Raw genomic sequence first — 20,840 nt, 5'->3', positions numbered from 1 at the left:
AATTATAATAATGAAAAAAGAAATAAAAGCTCCGCACGGAATAACTGCAACTGTTGTTCTCTGACATCCACAGCCACCAACGATGAACCCTTATCCGTTCCTTCCAGCGCTATAATGCAGATAAGTGCCGCATTAGGCCTTAGGGGAGTGCCACACACACACACACACAAACACACACACACACACACACACACACACACACACACACACACACACACACACACACACACACACACACACACACACACAAACGCGCGCGCGCGCGCGCGCGCACGCACACACACACACACGCACACACACACACACGCACGCACACACACAGACACGCACGGAGACACGCGCACGCACGCACACACGCACCCACTGAAGCAATGCATTTTGTACAGAACAGAAAGAATACGTTATGGCTCAAAGCAAGAAATGCAAGGTTCGCAAAAACAAACGAAAAGCTCCAGACAAGGCTTTTGACGAGCACGAAAGATAAGCATTAGGTAGAGAAAAGAAGCAGAGGGATGGTATCTGCCCGCTCCTCTTCATCTCAATATATTTCCCTGTCTTACTAAAGTGGTAGGGTCTACCGTGTGGCTCTTGCGCCGTTCAAGCAAACAAAGCTATGCGGACAAGAAGTTAAAAAGTGCTCAGCTTTACTCCCAGCTCAGATTGAGGACATAAAAGAGCGGTTCCCGCGCACTTCGGAGGAAAGCCCTGCATGCATCCGAAAGGTCCTTGCCCATTTAGGAATCACGACATGGCTGAGCTCGCAGGCGGTCTAGCACACTGCGCACAGTCGAGCACACGCACGCGATGTGTGTATACATCTAAATGAGAGGCACCGCTTGTCAACATGATTACAGGGCAGGGCGTCCATAATGGCCGGGTTTTTTCAAGACCTTTCTGTCCTTAGAGGCTGCGCCGTCGTGCAGGGGTAATTGTCGGTTTGCCGTCACCCTGATGTCTCGCATGCTTTGCGGTGGCCTGAGCGGAGAACGTATACGGCCATCAAAGCGCGTGTTGTGCGTACCTGGTCATGGGCGCCCTCTGCCCCACTTCGCCAACCCCCGCCCCTCTCCCCCTCCTCTCTCTGTATAAGCACATACACACACACCACCTGCACGCCCACACACACACGCACACACACACGCACACACGCACGCACGCACGCACGCACACACACACACACGCGCGCACACACACACACACACACATGCACGCACGCACACAGACACACACACACACACACACACACACACACACACACACACACACACACACACACACACACACACACACACACACACACACACGCGCGCGCGCGAACGCATAGCTCTGCTTTTTTCCTTTTACAGAGACATCGTTGAAAATAGCCCACCTAACACTTTTTCCGTGCCTTGTTCTTGCATTAGGGAAAAATATCGGGAGTCAAAACATTTTGATCGAATTTCGAAACTTTCCTGTCGACTTGGGACTCCTATGGTCGAGACGACAGCAGGAACTGCTGCAAAGGCGGTCGTCGCTCGCCTCATGACTCAGTTGCTGCAGTAGAATGAGGAGGAAATAAAGAGGGAAGACAGGGTTGTTAACCAGAAATGAGTCTGGTTGGCTACCCTACTCTGGAAGACGGTAAAGAGGGAATAAAAAGATAAGATATAGAGAGGAAGGGGAGGGGAAGGAAAGCCGCGGTGAGCTCGCGCACGCACGCGGAGGGCCTGAGCCAGTCAAAGGCGTTGACATAGGCCAGTCGCCCTCAAGAAGGACAAAAGTGCCTTCATAACTTTGTGGGCCGACGAGCGATGGCAACGGTCTTCAAGTAGCACCTACACAGACAACGGCTGATCTTCCAGTCGTTGCAATGCGATAGATAATGTTTGTCTTTCCAATTGAAATCGATGACAATGGCACAATAAATGTTCGATGTTTTCTTCCACGCCCCAGACGTCGCATGCAGCACTATCGGTCATTCCAATCAAAGTAATGTATGCGTTCGTGAAAGCCACTCCCAACCACAGCCAGTATAGAAGCAATGCCTCAGGTTGGTGTGGAGGTCGGAGTTGGAGCGAAGGGTTGAGTTCGTACAACTTGGTGCATCTTATATTCGGGGTTTTCCGCTCTGTTAAAAAGAGCTTGCGTGCCAGGTGACGAAGCGGCCTTGCAGCGTCTGTCCTGGAAAAAGGAAGCTGTGTTGTTCTTGATGTGACTCTCGGGTAGCTTTGTCTGCTTGATAATTTCCACTGATCCCGGAATGGCCAGGTAGCCACAGGAAAAATAATTTCGTGACCTATCTGTTTTACGTCGGGATGAGCTTTGATGATTTCGTATGTTAGCTGTTCGTGAGCTCTACGTATGATAATTGACTGCATGCTCTGTAAAGCCGGTCTCGAATCGGAAAGCACGGCCCGTATACCAGGACTCTCTGTGTCACTAAATTGAAGCGCACTGCGCAGAGCCGCGAGACGTAGTCACATGTGACATCTTGAATCGCAGTGTTACTCCTCTTGTCGGTATAAACGGAGCACCCCCAGAACTGGTCGATGTCGTCGATCCGTCAGTATAGATGTGTACGTGGCTACTGTATTTCTCGTAGAACAGGAGTAAGCTCAGTTGTTTTAGAGCAAGCGGTGGCAGATCTGGCTTTTTCTGAAGTCCTGGAATTCTGATGTGTACTTCAGGACGGCACAAACACCATGGAGGAGACACCGACCAGGCCGTAGGTGTGTATCTCGATGTAAGCGAGGCACGCTATGCACTGACAATTGTGCTAAATGACGTTCAGGGTCTTTCCACGGTGAGTGCAGCGAGGTGGTGGCAAGGGGTCCGGGCAATGTGCTTGACATGTGCACGCATTGCCTCGACGGCGATGTGTTTCGTGATTGAATAATCTGGAGCAATGGCAATAGGTTCAGCTGTTGACGCACTGCGTGGTAATCCAAGGCATATCCTCAGAGCTTGGGCTTCAATGCTCTGAACTGTACGAAAATTGGTTTTGCAGGTGTCGGATATAACAGGTAGGCTGTACCGGAGGAACCCAACAAACAACGCCCTGTACAGCTGTAACATGGACTGTGTGGTCACCCCTCAGTTCTGTCCTGCAAGTAACCTGAACAGATGACATACAGCAATCAGTCGCTTCTTCGCGTGGTTCACGTGAGGAGTCGAGGTCAAGTCTCTGTCAATCACAATACCCAAGAACCTGTGACTTCTTCTGGACGATATCACCTTTCCGTTGATTGATGTGGCGTTGCAGACATTAGCTTCCGGGTAAACGCCACCACTGTGTACTTTTCCCACGTCAACTAAAGACCTTGTTTACGAAGGTAGCATGATGTCGATGAGGCCGCCCTCCGAAGCCATGTGCGAAGCTGAAGCCATGTCACCCCCAAGGTTCAGATACAGATGTCGTCGGCGTAGATAGAGAGTCGAACAGTGCTTGACAGATCCTCGAGTAGTCCAATAAGGGCTAGATTAGTACTCCGCCCTAAGGGACTCCGCGGCAACTGTAATACTGGAGTGTCGGGCCATCACCAGTAAGCACGTAGAATGATAGCATCTGCAGGTAGCTACGAACCCAAAGATATATCTTGCTACCAAGTGCTATTGCTTCTAATGCTTTAAGGATGGCTTCATGGGTAACGTTATCGTAAGGCCCTTTAACGGCTAGAAACAAGGAAGCAGACAAGCGTTTACTGGCCTTCTGGAATTCGACGTAGGTTAACAGGTCGACAACGTTGTCTATAGATGAACGGCCGAGCCTAAATCCTGTCAACGATTCTGGATATATTTCATAGTGCTCTAGGTACCACTCCAGACGCGTTAGAACCATCCGTTCCATTACTTTTCCTACATAACTAGCAAGCGCGATCGGACGGAATGTACAAAGGCGACTTTCCAGCTTTGAGAAGCGGAATCAGGCGACTTGTCTGCCATTCCTGGGGAGCCGTGCCAGTCTGCAGGGGCAGAAGCGCCTTTCGAGCTCGTTCACAAAGAATACACAGACCGCGGTATGTAATGCCATCTGGTCCTGGCGCTGAGGAACGCCTGCATAAAGCAAGCACAGCCTCTAGTTCGTACAGACAAAAGGGCACTCCATACGGGGATCACGTGACAATGGTAAGTGGTCGGGGGCCTGCGTTCCAGTGGAGCTTCCTTCACCGGCAGTCCTCCTACAGAAGGATTCTGCGACTTTAACCTCTTTGCCTTGTAGGTAAAGAGCCAGGGAATTAAATGGGTGGCGCTGTCCAGGGGTTGCCCGGAGGCCACGAACAGTTCTCCATATAAGACACAAAGGCTTTCGGGGATCCAGAGACTCGCAGAAAGATATCCATCGTTGTGAAGCCAGCTTCTTCATACGACACTATATTTTTTTTCTGTGTCTGTCTTGCCAATATCGAATCATGAATGAACTTTATGCGCCTATATCATCATTCCATACGGCAAAGAATTGCCCGAAGTTCCTCTAACTCGATGTCGAATTCTGTGCGTGCGCAGCTTTTCGAAATCGAATGTATGGCAACCTGTAAGGCACCTTTGATTGCGTCGCCTAGGCTGGATGGTATGTCATCTCGACAGAAGTCTTCCACGATTGATTTAAATTTCCGCCAGTTAGTGCACTGGACGGCTCCGGAGGACTTGGAGCTAGTCAGCCCCTCAGTTGTCATATAAGTTGGGATGTGGTCGTTTCCCCACGTCTTCAAGTCCGAGAAGCACTGAACCCTTCTGTTAAAGGAGCGCGAAACAAAGCTAAGGTCGAGGCAGCTAGTATACGCTGTTCCTCGCAGATAGGCGGGGATTCCGTCATTTAACAAAGTTCTCGTTCAGAGGCAATGGACAGCAATCTTCTGCCCTTCGAGTTAATCTTGGAGCTTCGCCAGAGATAGTGGTGGGCATTGAAATCTCCAGTGACCACCCACGGCGCTGGAGTCGTCGTCAAAATTTCCCGTAAGCGCTCGCAGTTTAGACAGCTTGATAGTGATAAGTAGGCTCCCAGAATTGTGAAAGAGACCTTGCTCTCCTCCACAGTCAAACAAACGTGCTGGTTTTCATTGTCAGGTGCAGGGCTTCTGTATTGGTTAGGATGATGAGGGCCTCTTTGAACGGGCAACAAGCAATTACAAGAGGAAACGCAATTTGCAAATATGGGTTCGCACCTACCCATGTTCGTGTACCCATGTTCGTGTGCTTAATGCGTGAACATTAAGAGTGTCAAAGTGGAAAAAAAGTGTATGTGAGTGACGTGTGGGAACCCGGTCACGTTGTGGAGGTAGAAGGGAAATGGGAGAGCTTAGAAAAAAATTTATACATGCAGGGTGCCCCACTATCGTGCACCAAGATTTAAATATATGCAAATGCCACGTAGCAGGACAGAACCAAGGTACTCAGATACTCATTATGTTTTGCGTTCGGCTTAATTGCATAATTAGGCATCATTAATTGCTCAACTTCTCAAATATTATAATCAGATAAAAATGTCAATGAGAAAATTCTGGAGTGACATGGAAAACTCCCGATACAGTTTTCTGTTGTTCAATACGTGCTACATAAAAGTACTTTTCCGAGTGTGAAAGAAGCCCGCAAACGCGCGCAAGATTGCCACGCGACTGGCCGCTCGAGGCACTTTACGTGTATTCCGAGGCCCGGGATCCGCGGGGTCGAGACGACAAGCAACTGATGCGCAGGCGAGAGAGAGTCGTCGCTCGCTTCCTTTTCACAGCTGAGTTGCAGCAAAAGCAGCAGCTTGGTTAGGATGACGTGGGGCACGTTTAATGAATCAAATAAATGTTGTATAATGTAAGATAATTAGAAAATAGGTGAAAAAAACTTAATACTTGTCTCAACCGCGAGGAAAGAGGTACTGTTGGGTTTTCTTCAAAAAGGCTGTGATACACACCGGAACCGGCTTTGCACTAAAGATACTTTTCGAGAGAAAACCTAACATTGGGACCATAGTCGCAAGACAGCGTTCAATACGGCGGCTATCTATCTTTTGGACAGAAAAAAGCAATATTACACTCAGTGAGACTTCACTGGAAAGCGTTTGAGCGAAAAATTGAGCGCTCACACGAAACACCACTAACGTGTGAGCATTGTATCACCGCTGATTTGTAACTGAATTCCATGCAGTGACTTCGTTGTTGCTGCTTTCGTCAGTGTACTGATGATGATCAGGCTGTGTTGTACCGTACAATCGCCCGGCTTAGGTCTAACGGCTTTCGCATGAATGCATGCAGAATCTATAAGTGATGATTGCCACGTGCCTGTTATTCCTTGAATTTAGTTTCCCCGTGCTTTCTACATCAGAACATTCGCTCCATTTTGCGCATCTGAGCGGAAAAGAGAGAAATTGCGTTCTTTCCTGTCGTATAAGACGAACACTATATCATGCAAGAAAGAGAGCCTATAGCAAATGTTATAATGATCTGTACATACATACATACATACATACATACATACATACATACATACATACATACATACATACATACATACATACATACATACATACATACATACATACATACATACATACATACATACATACATACATACATACATACATACATACATACATACATACATACATACATACATACATACATACATACATACATACATACATACATACATACATACATACATACATACATACACGCAAACACACTCACACACACGCACACACACGCCCCGCTAAGCAGTGATCCATAACAGCAAACAGCTCGAGTCTAAAGCGATTCGTAAAGTATTATTTAGTCCTACGAGCAGCTGCAAAAGAGAGCAGATGGAAGTCACATTATTAAACATCGTTCCAGCGCACAAATAAACACGGACGAGCAGAAAGGGACAACACGAACGTGCTGGGACGATGTTTCATAATGATATTCAGAACCAACTAGCCCAGCTGTCCGAGCTTAGCAGATGGAAGTAAAGGGGGCGATTTTCGGTGCAGGACGATGGCTGACCAATGATCTGCATTTACACAAGAGGGAACCAGGGGTGCATATCAAACAAATGTCCTTAAACATCTAGCTATGGATAAATGCAACTAAATAAAGATTGATTAACTAACCAATTAATTGATTATTTGAGATCTGGAAAACTGAAATTATTAATTAATTAATTAATTCGTAACGGTTAGAGAGAGAAAGGGAGGAAGGAAATAAATTTAGGGAGGTTTATAACTAGACTTTGGCCAGATTGCAATCCTACATGCGGTGAAGGGGAGGTTGACTGAAAGAAAGAATTAGGAAGAGAAGACATGAGTCGATCTTTCACATGCATTAAGCGAGGTGCATCGTATACGCTTGGGCACTGAAGTTTGTCGCATTCACGTATGTAGAAGGGCTCGTGTGGATTTCAGGTCTTATATATGAGGTGCGAGGCCAGGCTCCTGAGACATTTTCTTCTTTAAAAGGCTGATCGTCCAGTTGATTCAAGACACAGAGGAAAGTCTGGCGTTGCTTGTCGATGCGGGAACAGTGGCAAATGAGATTATCTGCGGTTCTTCTTTTCTACACCTAGCGCACATGGCTGAGTCAGCCATTCCAGTGCGATAGTTGTATGATTTAGTGAGGGCTACTCCGACCCAGAGCCGACAGAGCAGTGTTGCGTTTCGTCGTGAAATATTTCTTGGCAACTACAGTTCTAATGATGTGTCGAGGCTGTATAGGTGACGGTTACTTCAAAAAGTTTGACATCCCAATGCAACTCTTATGGGGCTATGAGAGATACCGTAGTGCAGAGTTCCGGAATAATTTTGACCGCCTGATGTGCAGCTAAATTTAATCACACGAGCATTTTTACATTTCGTCCTGATCAACATGTGTCCGAAGCAGACGAGGATCGAACCCGCAAAGGCGGACGCCATAGCCACTCAGCTGCCATGGAGGCTGTATAGTGAGGTTTCCTCACACTGCATCGAATACTGCGTGCAACCCGTGTATTCCTCCTTTTACAGAGGCACAGGAAGTCAACGGCGACGCTACGACAATAATGCGAAGGCGTTATGATTCTTGTGATGCTCAACTTTTATAAAGTATTCAGTCGCCCCTCTATTGCCGCCATGACGTGTCCGCATGTCCTGGCAGATTGATGGAGAGATGCTCCAGACGTGTTTTTCTCCTTTTTTTTCTCTCTCTCTCTCTTTCGCGTATACATGACCTCGTGAAAAAAAAATGCATATTTTAGAATTGAGCAACCAATGAGGGTGCGCGGTCTTGGAGATCTCCTTCAAGGCTTGAATATTCATAGGGGTTTAACGCGGATGCTCACTGTCGGAAGACCGCGTGATACCCGCGTACCACGTGCCGGGCACTTCGCAATGGTCTCACTTGAAGCGCCATCTCTAGGCGATAAAATATGCCATCAAGGCAGGCGCGGACGCCTAAAGCTATCTTTCTGGCTATCTTTTTTCTTCTCTTCGTTCCCATTCTCGACGTAGTTTCAAGTTGAAAAATGCATACTCTACATTCTACATGCACTCCGACTGTTATACTGTCTGTCTTTTCACTCTCTCAGCCGACTTTCGATTTGTGCTCTTTTTGGTTCTTTCCCCGCGTTTCACCCATCCTGTCTCTCTGCAGCGCTCCAGTTTGAAAGGCGAAGTGCCTCTCCATTCGTTATTCAAAGCTGAGACACACACGCACAAAAAAAAAGAAAGTGTAGCGGGAAGAAGGGAACGAGAACGGCAGGATGAGCGGGCCCGGCCAGTGGGAGCATTTCTTTAAATGAATTATTCTTTTTGGCCGCACAGTTAAGCCACGTCCCAAGAATGAAGCCTTTATTATCAACGACCTCTAAAATATTCGCGCGACAAAGAATGCTGCTTGACATGCTGGGGTGTGCGCAGATTGCCTTAAATGTTCCAGAGCAAAGCGCCAGGAGTCGCGAGCGCGCGAATGTAGGCGATAAGGCCCGGGTCGCCCTTCCCCCACCGCTATATAGGCAGAATTGCGTTTATTCGCGTGCGCCAAACTCATGCAAAGCCCGTCCTACGGTTTCTTGACGTTCTTATCAGCGTTTGCAACAGGAAACCGCCGAACAACTTTGCGACTCCAGTTTCGAAAGTGTACACCGAACGAGTTTGAGCTGGTAGCTTATCACACCATCACTTCTCCGAGGCGATGCGACCCAGCCGTGGCTGCACCCTCGAGAACCCGGACTTGCTGGCATCGATAAAGTCGCGGGAGCATGTAAACCATTAAGTGCAGCTGATTGACAAGATCGTGGGCGGGTATCCGATAAAGATGTTTTGCCTCCTCGCTTCACGCTGCTGCGGCGCTCCATCCCTCCGTCGTATTTCTTGTTTCTCTTGCCTCGCTCATTCGATCTTGCGAAGAATAATCGCCGGGAGCCGAGCAGCCTGCGAATCTTCCCGCCGCGCATGGCGCGTCACGCCACGCTGGTGGAGAAGCTGCCCCTCTTCCTTTGATAGCAAAACACTGCGTGAAAGATGGCGGGGAGCAGTTCTTCACTCCTCCGAGGCGACCACTGATCTTCATCACGCAACTTTTAAGTGGCGAAGAGCGACGTGACGTGAGTGGAGCGCCACCCTGCAGCTCCCGCCTCGTTGTTATGTTCTTGATCTTCTCGTCTAGCTACTGTAACTCGCCGCCTCGCGCCATCAGCGCTTTCCGCAAGGCGAGAAGGAGGAAGAGGGGCGGTGTCTTTGTTTCTGACCAACTTTTAAGCGTTGTTCTCGCCCCCGTAGAACGCTTTGCCGACATTAGGGTTGCGAGGGCCGACCGTAATCCATCTTCATTACCCGCTCCCGTACGACTGTAATTTTAACTGACAGTGACGGATTACGGCTAGCGTCCCCCCTCTACGGCCCCCTTCGTGCGAAACCACGGACGCCGAAATCCTCCTCCCTCAATCCCTCTCAACGTCCCTCCTCTTAAGGTCATCAATGTTTGTTTCTTGCCCCTTCGCCATTATGCTTTTCATTTTCGGTGATATTTTCTGCTTCTCCAGTGGACGCGGTGTTTGCTTCCCCGAGTTCGGCGCAGTGACTGTTTCGCTCAGTTCCCGTATTCTGTGGCCTCGGCGTTGCGTTGACCGCACTCGGTGCTTCTGAGCGAAATAGCGGGACAACTATTGAAAGGAGGAAATGAAACTGACACTCCCGCACCATGAGTGGCGCAGCTTGCGCGAAAGAGGGGCGTGCTGTATATCGATATTTCCTAGAGTTCACTGCTGGCCATGGTGCGTCCCTTTGCGAGTCACTATGGGTGGCGCTAAATTAAACATCTGATGTTTCGCTTGCACGCACACTTCGAGCATTATAATGCACAAGTGTGTTGGAAAATGTGAGCGCGGAATAAAATATGAGAATTTCAGGGTCACTGTGTCGAGCAGGTGTAGCGCTATCTTATATGCGGGCCATGAAAAAAAAAAGAGTGATTGTAGAAGCACTTTGGCTCAGAACAAAATCAGATAAACGCAAAGGCTGTGCCATTGATTAGTGTGCATACATTCTATGCTAAGGAAACTTTCGCTTGAAGCTTGCATTCGAGCAAAACTTTTTAAACCAGCGTGTTCTACCAATGTATAGAAACTAGGGCCAAATTCTCAAGGTTCTCATTCGTAAGGGTTCTCTGTCACTGACTGAGCGCCATCGGTATTGCTATGTTCAGCCTCAGGATTGACCGCCATTTTATTTCACGAACAACTCTAGTGTACAAGCACTATTCGTGAACAGGGATCCTGCCTAGTTACAGCCACGAAACATCCCTGGCTTGATCATGATTTTATTTACTGAACAACGAAAGCTTATCACTTGGTTTCTGTAACTCGTAATTGAAAAAGCGACCAGAGTATGGCAGTGCGTGTATGCCACTCTAAAAGAATCTCTACCTAATCCCTTGTCAATGTCGCGATTTTTAAGATTCCAGCAGGCTCTATATGCAAGTCTACCATTTAACGACTACATTCTCTGTGAAACGCTTTCCTGGGAGCGTCCCCGAAAGATCTGCCGCCAGATTAATGAAATTATTTGTTCGTCGAAACTGCTTCTGGTTGGTCTACCGCTTTCTCTAATGACATATGTTCGCTGTCAAGATTCGCTAGTTCATTTTCCTACTTACGGGGGGGGATCATTTTAAGTATTAAGGATTGAAAAAATGTTGCTTGTGGCAGTACATAGATATCATAATTCTTGTCCTTGAGCTTGATTATTGGAAAGGCGGACATTTATAGCTCGAGAAATCAAAACCCATATTCACCGAATTAACAAAAATTCACTAATTAACATCTTAATTAATTACTTTACGGCTCATATTGCAATTTACGAAATGTAACAAGTGAGCGTGCAAGACGTATCCACTTGAAATTAATTTCCAGGATGACACCAGTTTCGGTATATTGATTCTCAAAATGTGGGACTGTTCCACTTACTTTTGTGCTTCAATGCCTAAAAGAGCGCTTTATTAATAAAGCGGACCAACAGTGCATTTTTACGGCGGGTTTCATGACGCAGGTCTAAACTGGCGTCATTCTGAAAATTTACTCCAAGTGGGTACGCCTTGTAAGCCCACCGGCTACAATTCGTAAGTGGCAATATGCACCCTAAAGTAATTAATTCAGATGATTATTAGCGAGTTCTTGTTAATTACTTTAATATGCATTTTCATTTATCGTGCAAGTAATGTCCGTCTTTCTGAATTATCCAGCTCAAGGTCTAGAAATATGTCATCTCCAACAGGCTATTCTTAAAAATTCCGTATAACTTGAAATTGATCCCCCTGTATATCTAACGCATGAGCTGTGAATATGAAACGCTGATTCTGCAACGATAAATATTACAAGAGAAATTTGATGACAGGCCTTTTAGAGGAGGAAAGATGCCGGGACCACGGCCTTGCGAATCTGCGATGCACAGAGGTACACAAGGGCTGAGCTGCGTTTGTTAAAATGCACCCGCCTGTATGTCTGCGTGTGGTTAACTGAACGATGAACGCTCCATTGCGTGTGACCTGCTCTTATTCTTCTCATTTGTCAGTCCGCCTTACCCTTCCCCACTGAAAGGTAACCCAATTGGGCCCAGCCCGGTTAACCTCCCTGCCTTTCACTCTCTCTCTTTTTCTTTTTTACGGGATTTGCGGATGTGTGATGTTGCATAGGCGTAAACTACATTCGTCAGGAGGTCTACATTAAAAATTTGTCAAATATAAAATTCTGCGCTTTCTTTCTTGACAAACCAAGCAATTAACAGTGCCAAGGGTTGCATTTAACGACCCGACCATAAAATGCTAACTTTTTTTCAAAATTTGAGCAAGAACAGAGCAGCAGTAAACGCAAAATAATGTTTCTACAGTTTTAAGAGAAGGACGCATGGCTCTGTACTTAGTCGATGTATTTCATACAAGGAAATTGGCAGCAGTGCCTCATTAAATCGAACAATTGTCCAACGAAACGGCTGTTTACAAAGCAAGTAAGCAACCGGTTGCATTTTCATCGAGTATTATGCGAAAATTATATATATTGAGATCAAGAGAAAGAAGACCGCAACAATATCGCCTAAAGGGAACGAGCAGCACGAAAGACATGCATTTTGCCGCAATTCAACACTCACAAAAAGAAGACACATAAAGACACATAACGTCTTCCTTTTGTGGGTGTTAAATTGCGGCAAAAAACATGTCTTTTACTACCAAGCACCAACTAGGCCAACAAGCAGCTCTGTAGCAGCACGAAACACTGACATAAAGTAATAAACATCAACATCAAAGACACGGTGCAACTAGAGAGCTTGTATGCCCTCCCTCAGCCCCTTTTTGTGCAGTATGAGGACTTTCTTTGACGGCGAATCGACACTTGGATGGGTTACTCGAGGCTGCCTCCGACATTTGAGAGGCCAGTTTTCGCGGTGGCAGTACATTGGAAGCAGTTGCGGCAGTTCAGCTGCTTTACTCTTCTTTTTTTTTCAAGCAAAATTATTTTCTGCGGCAGGTCCAATGGATGAAAGACATCAAATTATGAGCATCGAGAATACATGTGTTCTTGTTCCCTGATCCTTTCTCCGCATTTACCGTATTTGATCACTGGTCTTATTGCAGTCGCACTTTGCGCCGATTTACTTCAAAGCATCGACGCATAAGCTCGAAGCATAAGCTGATATACAGATTATGGAATACACGACTAACGGGCCTAAGGTTTTCCTACGTTGAAGCTTCTGGCTTTGGGGACAAATGACATCATCCATAGGCCAACAGCTGCGCATCATTTTCTTGCTTGACAGAAAGAAGGAAAAGCGAATTAACAGTGCGCACTTTCAAGATTATGCGCATTACTTCACTGAAGATGCACTTAAGCATCTTATTCAACCTAAGTTCAACATAGACGTTTGTTGTTCTTTGGTTCCAGTGAATAACCCGGCGATAACAAGCAGAAGTGTAATATTCTGGGGTCGAATTCACAAACCTTTTCGTTCTAAAGTGTTCTTTGCCTTTAGCCGGTGTGGTCTTCGCTAATACTATGTCTATCATGAAGATTGGCTGGAATTTTCTCTTACGCTATTATTGTTCGTGAAATCAAATTTCAGCCAATGCTGATGGTGCACATATAGTTAGCGAAGGCGGCCAGGCAATGACATGAGCACCACTTCCGAACTCAATGGTTCGTGAATTCGGCTCCTCGTTCTCTCGCGGCACGAGTGGCAAAAACCTTCACGCCTTCCGCGCAGTGACTGTTGCTTGTTCTTTCATAAACACACCGCCATTGTCACCGACAGTGGCAGCGTTATATACCTAATTAAGCCCGTCTATACGTCGGCTAACAAACATGAAACGATGCAATTATAACGCTATGCGCTTCAGCGTAGATTTCTTTTCCTTTTTCGTTTCGCTCTTCTCTTTTCGAAAGATCACGCGCGAGTGCGTGCTGGCACGAAAATCTACGGAAGAACTTAGCGCCCGTATAGGGCGCCCATATACAACGGCGAGGGCAGGACGAAAATCTTCCACGAAAGCTAGCCCGAGATGCGCAATAGCCGAAGGCGGTGTCCCGCACCGGGACGGCAAGGCAAAGCGGTCCTCCCGCGGGCTTCATTTGTTTCTCGCTCAAGCACCGCCCGGGGAGCCGGCTGTGTGAACACGCGCACCGCCGCCTCTGCTTGCGATCGGAGGCGAAGCAGCAGAGAATCCAAAAGCGCGGCGTGTTCCGCCGCCGTCGGCTCTCGTCATAGACCGTACATACACGCACCTACGTCGCGGAAAAGCAAACGGCGGTGTTGAGAAAAGCACTCAGCCGAAAAGAAGTGAGAGCTAGAAGTACAATAAACGCCTCTTGAGAAAGGAGAGAATCTCCGTAGGCACGCCGTAATCTCGAAGCCTGTAGCTTCGCACACGTCGGCGCTGACGAGGTCAGGCTGGCGCGCTGCTTGCTTTCATTTTTATCTTGTCTCTTTTCACTGCCTGTTGGCGTACGTGTGCGTATCGCCGTTACCATCTGTTTCTATTCGCTTTCCGGACATTTTCGTCCACTTTTGTAAATGCGTAAAGAGAAGCATAATGCCAAGAAGGCGACGATACGGAGCGGCATCCTTCAAGATTGCAAAAAAAAAACGAAAGAAGAACGGAAATAAAGAAAGCCCGTTTGCAGGTTAAGGCATAAAAAAGAAAGAAAATGACAGAGACAAAGGACAGGAAGAACAAAGCTGCGCGACGAGGACAGAACAAAAGGAAAAGGAAGCAGAGGAGAAGGATGGAGAAAATCGCATCTCACTCACCCTCCCCCACCCCACCCTGCTTCTCCCTCTCCATCATCAACCCTCCTCCTCTGTTACCTCGCCAAGTTTCTCGAGAGATAAATGACCCTGGAAAACTCAGCCAGTATTCGGTCTGAAAAGTGCAAATGCTTGTCTGGTCATCGGGCCTTTTCTTTTATTCGCGACGATCTGTCTCCAGAAGGGCCGCCTCGATGTGGATTTATGCCGCGAGATGCGCCCAGCACTCCTGGCGTTGTGTGCTCCTATAGTATCTCCTTTTTGCCTCATCTTTGGTTTATCGAATGGCACAGATTTACGCGCCATCCAACGTTTCCCTCCGTAATTTTTTTTTCTTGGTGTGTCTATTTGTGTGTGTCTGCGATTGTTTCTTTTTGTCCCTTGCTGTGACCGCGTGACGCCGGACGCGACGTTGGTTTCCTCCCGTCTATTTGGTTTTGGGATGAAGCCTTCGTCCCATCGCGTGGACTTGCCCCAGTCGCTCGTTCGTCCAGTCTGCTGGCGTTTGGCGGACGGTTATCGGCTGCCTATTCATCGATCCCTACTCGGCCTTTCTGGCTGTTACGAGACGTTACGATCGTGGGCGCACATAGCCCGCCCTGGAGTGTGCCAGGGACTCTGGCTGGGCGCGGAAAGTGTGAAGGCCAACCTGCACGGCTAAGCCGAAGCAGAAACGCGCTTGTATCGGAAACGCGCTTCTATCGGTTTCCATAGTGGGTGTGGCTAGGTTGCTGCGCTCTGCTCTCGGGGGTAATTGTTGATTAACGATAAGTTAACGTTTGCGTCCTTTGCAACTGCTTTCGTGTTCTATTGACTGGAGCGTAAAGACACATTTCTCAAAGTGTCATTGAGGTGAGCGTCAAATGAATGCAGACGCGTGCAAAACAAAAAATTGCATATAATTGCTGCTTTTTGAACACTTGTATATATACATGGACAATGGTGACAAGTATTATTTAGCGTTCAGGAAACAAAACATCCAAGCCAATGTTCATGCGTCACCAGGAACAAGACTGACAGACGCTGCGACAGAATTAACGCTACATAGGCATAGTTAAAAGCCACAGTTGCTCAGCTCACGGTGACGCTAAATATGCGCCTCGACGGAGATACTCTGGCTGGTGGTGGTGGTGGTGGCGGTGAGTTGTAGCAATAGGCGGGTTTAGTCTGGTGGTCAAGGCCGGCGATTTCTCCGCCCGAGCGTCTCCTATAGAATCATTGTGGTGTTTGATCACATGTCCATCAGACCAGTCTCTTTTAAGAATGCGATAAGGAGACGTGAAGTGTCTTTGGTGGCTATGACTAATTCTTCGGGGGACACAAGGTATTGCAGGCACGCATGCGAAAGGTCCTTTTGTTGCAGTTTTTCACGGAGAGCGCCCCTTTCATCTGGGAATTTCGGGCACGACCACAGAAAGCGTTCAATGTCTCCTGTGTCGTTGCATCTCGTACATTTCGGAGAATTGATACCCCCCATCTTAAATAACCATGCTGGTGTACTAGCAGATCCTGTCTTATTCGATACAGGCGTGAGGCTTGCCCTCGACGAAATCTCTTGATTACGCATGACATACTTCCCAAAGTCACCCCAAGTGACTTCAAATCTCAGATTTTTTAAAACTTGATTACCCTTTGGGCCCTTGACATTGGGAGGATGATGGAGCGCTGCGTATGCAACAGCATCGGCTTTTTCGTTGCGAGCAATGCTAATGTGGGAGGGAATCCAATGAAACTTTACTGTAAAGCGTTTTGCCGAGTTCTTTCACGAGGGCTAGTGATTTGCGGGGGAACTTTAATGAACGGAAGAGCACGGTAGAGTTGTTGCAACGCGGTCTTTGAGTCCAAAAGAGGACCACAATCTGTGGAGGAAATGTTTTTACTTTGCGCAGAGCAGCAGCTATTGCCACGCCTTCCACAACTGTCGACGAAAATATACAGTCCTGATGGCAAGACCGCGCATATCTCAGAGAGGGCATAAAGAATGCAGCTGCGCAGCGATCTTCGTCTACTTTGACAGAGCCATCTCTGCATACTAGGGGGTGATTCGGGTAAGTCGTGTTCAAATGTTCAAGAACTAGTGACCTTTAGCTTCTGCAGCTGGAATGCGGCTCTTTGATTGCAGTTGTGGTACACTTAGGTTGCATGCGATATCCTCGAATGTCCAGGGTGGGTCTACTTTTTCCCTCTGTCTCGAGCAGCGCACTCCTAAGTCTCGAAGCGTATTCAGTGCTGTATAAAAATGTGAGCGCCGCCTGTTACCTACACGTCTTAAGAGGGCTTCGACGGGTGAAGACTCGCTCAAACGTAGTTGCTGGGTCATGAGAGTCTAGGAAGCCTGAAGTCGCAGAGGGTGTGACTCAGCTTCGTAGAGCGCTTTTTTGTTCGATGTCTGCTGAGCGACTCCCAAGCACAGCCGAAGACCTTTTCTGTGTAAGGCTTCTAAGCGCTCGTATTGACTATCTGATGATGACAGCAGAGGTAGCTGGTATAGGATCCGACTTGTAACCCAATCTGTGTGCAGTCGTAGCATTGACGTCGAGTGGTTGCCCCAACCTATGCTAGCAACTCGCTTGATCACATGAAGCCTGTGGCACGATGACGCCACAACGTAGTCAACAGCGCGGCGTCAGAGGAGCTTGTGGTCCAAGGTAATGCTAACAAATCGGACGTTGGTGACTATATCTAATATGATACTCGTTCAAATTCAGCTTCAAGTGCGTAGATTTTCTTTTAATTCTAGGAAATAGTATGGATGATGATTTCTTTGTTGATAATGATAAGCCAAGCATTGTCAAGTGGCCCTGAATGACATTTGCTGCTCCCTGGGCTGTTCGTGCGAGGCGATGCTGCTGGTAGCCAGACACCCATATGCAGATATAATCGGCATATGTAGATTTCTTCACGGGTGTTCGATGATGTAGTATTCTTGGGAGATTCACCATGGCGATGGTAAATACTAAGGGAGATAAAACACTCCCCTGTGGTGCGCCGCGAAATATACCAGTCTCATCGCTCAAAGTGTCGCCAAGGCGTACTCTGATGCGGAGATTATTGAGAAACGTATGTATGAAGTGCAAGGGAGGTGACCCCTGACACCTATAGCTTGTAACTTGCTGATGATGGTTGTTTGAGACGCGTAGTCGTAAGCCTTGGAGACATCCATGAAAACAGCAAGTGTCGACAGGCCGTCTGCACTGTAAGGTTATATGTGACGTAGCAGGTCCAGCGCATTGCCTCGAGCACTTAGACGCTGCCGAAACCCAGTCATGCACGACGGTAGTATCCGACTCTGCTCGACGTACCAAGTGAGTCTTCTGCACTCCACCTTCTCTATTAGGTTCGCTGCACAGGACGTCAACGATACCGGTCTGTAGGAGTCCAGAGCAGCAGGACGTTTTCTGGGCTTCAGAAGGGGTACCACCTATGCTACCTTCCATAAATGTGGGATATCCCCTCTCGCCCACACTTAGTCAAAGTATTGCAGCAGATTGCTTCGTCTGTTAGCCGGTATGTTAGTCAGCATCTGATTGCTGATAAGGTCAGGTGCCACCGCAGAGCGACGTCGTAGGCTGCCCATAGCTAGTTCCAACTCTCTCAGTGTGAAAGGAGCATCCATCTGAGACGATGATAGTGGTGGAGGAGGGTTGGTTGTGCCTGTTGACCTGCCGGAAGGGTATACTTGAGCAAAGGCATTCGCAAGACAAGCGAGCGGCTCGCCTGATTTCAATGCTAGGGTTTCAAATGGCCGGATTGGTCGAACCTTTTCAGCAAGGTTATTAAAGACCTACCATATCTTTAGTACTGGCGTGAAGACAAAAATGCTTGCACATAATGCTGCCCATTGCTGCTCATTGCTGCCCATTGCTCTCTTCTTAGTTTCTTTGTGTAGCCGAGAATCACCACGTTAATTCTGTCATATATCATCTTCATTGGCGGGTCGCCCTTCGTCGTCATCAGCCTTCGTTCCACTTTTCTACGGGCAGCGCGCAGATTTTTGAGCTTTAAGTGCGGAGAGGGGAAGTGGTCGGGTACCTTCAGCTCAGCGGTAGCTAATCTCTTGCTACGCAGCCTATCCGTGAACAAGTCTCCAAAAGATTCGCTTAGACCGTCCCTGTACGTATCCCAATGCGTCACAGGACAGGATGTTCGGCCGGTGGTTCGCAATCCAGCAATGTTGACGAAAAAGAGAAAATGGTCGCTGCCAATTCTATCTTTACTCGTCGTTGATGATGCAAGAATGTCCGCTGACTGTAATGTCAAGTCAATGACACTGTAAGAGGCCGGTGGTCGGAAAAATGTCGGCTGTCTGTCATTCGCCACACAAAGCCCCTCAGTATCTAAAGTACGGACAATTTGTTTCGCACAAGCATCAATCACCTTGTCATCTCAGAGAGTAGGGCGCGCGTTAAAGTCCCCGCATATAATCATCGGAGCAGGGCAGCGGCTGCAAAGGTCCCTTATGATTTATCCCATCACGACCTTTTGACTAGAGCTCACTATACGGACGCCAGGCTGAGGCTTCGGTTTCCCAGCCACACTTGCACAGCAGTGACCTCCAAAACAATGCTGCAAATGTCTTGAACTCATAGAACGAAATGTAGTATTTCACGTCTGACATATAGCATGGCGCTATCATTCGGAAATGTCGGAATACTTTGTTTCCATGTGCGACATAACCAGCAATTGATCTGGAACTTAGAAGGCCAGCCTCGGAGATGGCCAATATTGGCACATGCATGTTACGTAAGAAAAGCGACAGTTCAGGTACACGACACGCAAGACCCGCACAGTTCCATTGCATAAGAAGCGGCACCTTTGGACGAGACGGTGAATATTGTGTCCTGACCGCGTCTACGTTGCTAGGTGTTTTAAGAGGAGGCAGAGCTTAGAATGACCGATTCAAGAGGCAGGACTACTTCTAGCGTGTCCTTCGTGGATCTCGCCAGCATCTTCTCTATGTGAGATCGCAGGGCTTTGAAGAGAGCGCGTAGCACCTGCTGACAGTGCTCCTGTGGTGGTGTTGTTTCACCGCAACGCGAATGGGGTCGCTCCAGTGCAGACACATAATTTCGCTGTTCGGGTTGTTCAGCGGAATACGTATACTTCTCGCATACTTCTTGCATCGTATACTTCTCGCATACTTCTCTCATTTGTTCAATGATTTGACTGCTTTAGCCGGTCCGCTGTGTGATCGTACCACTCTGTCTTTCATGAGTTCCTGATGTAGGCTTCAGGGTAGGGAATTCAGCATCTCTCTTTGAGCTTCGTGGGATGTCGTCTTACTCTCTGCGACTTTCCGTCTTTTTCTTCGTCTTATTCTTCTCATCATTTGCCTTTGGTCCAAAGATAAATGTTTTTTTTTCGCTTTATTGCCGCTGCCCGCGTGAGACACTTGCTATAACTAGCTGGGTGGCCACCGCGCGCATGTTTTGAAATCATGTGGTCCTCTGCATCTCCTACACCGCTGCTCACCACGGCAACACTTAGCCACATGTCCATAGCGCTGACACTTGAAGCATCGAGATGGTGTCTCAACGTAGTCAATGGTGTAATGGCTTGTGAAGCCCAGGTTGATCTTATCTGGACGGTGTCTGTTTGGAGCGAACGTGACAACCACAGTGTTAGTTCGTCTGGGCTCCCATTCGGACTCAAAAATTTGCACGCGTTGTGTGACTCTCTTTGCATAATAAACCCCTTGTGGTTTTAGGTAGCCAAACAGTTCCTCGTCAGTGTACCACTTCGGCACTCCTCTAACAAAACACATGTTCTGCAGGTAAGAGTTGGGCACTCGTGCTGAGATTGCAATCCCTGAAACTGACTTGCAACTGAAAAGGGCGTTCACATGCATGCTCTTCTGTCTGGACATGCAAGAGCAGCGCCCCTTGAGCTGTAAATCGGCTCCTAACTGGCAATGCGCCAAGAATGTCTTCAACGTCCACAGAAAAAGCAATAGGATCTACTTTTTTCAGGTCACATCCTTCCGTGACAGATGTAATTATCACTAGGACTCCGACGGTCCTCTCTTTGCGGTAGTGCACAAGCTTGAAGCCTTCATCGTCCAGATCACTGATGTGATCTATATCCCACTCATCAATAAGCATAGACTCGTCGTCTGTTTCTGTAGCCTTAT

General features: G+C 47.7%; 1 protein-coding gene across 1 annotated transcript in view; it reads left to right on the top strand.

The window, feature by feature from the left end:
• Positions 1-20,840, top strand: part of LOC135917540 (uncharacterized) — a 680,547-nt gene that overhangs the window by 272,386 nt on the left and 387,321 nt on the right. The gene's annotated exons all lie outside the window — the stretch shown is intronic.

Source organism: Dermacentor albipictus, chromosome 1 (assembly GCF_038994185.2).
Source record: "Dermacentor albipictus isolate Rhodes 1998 colony chromosome 1, USDA_Dalb.pri_finalv2, whole genome shotgun sequence".
Lineage (NCBI taxonomy): Eukaryota > Metazoa > Arthropoda > Arachnida > Ixodida > Ixodidae > Dermacentor > Dermacentor albipictus.
This window is presented reverse-complemented; position numbering and strand designations above follow the sequence as displayed.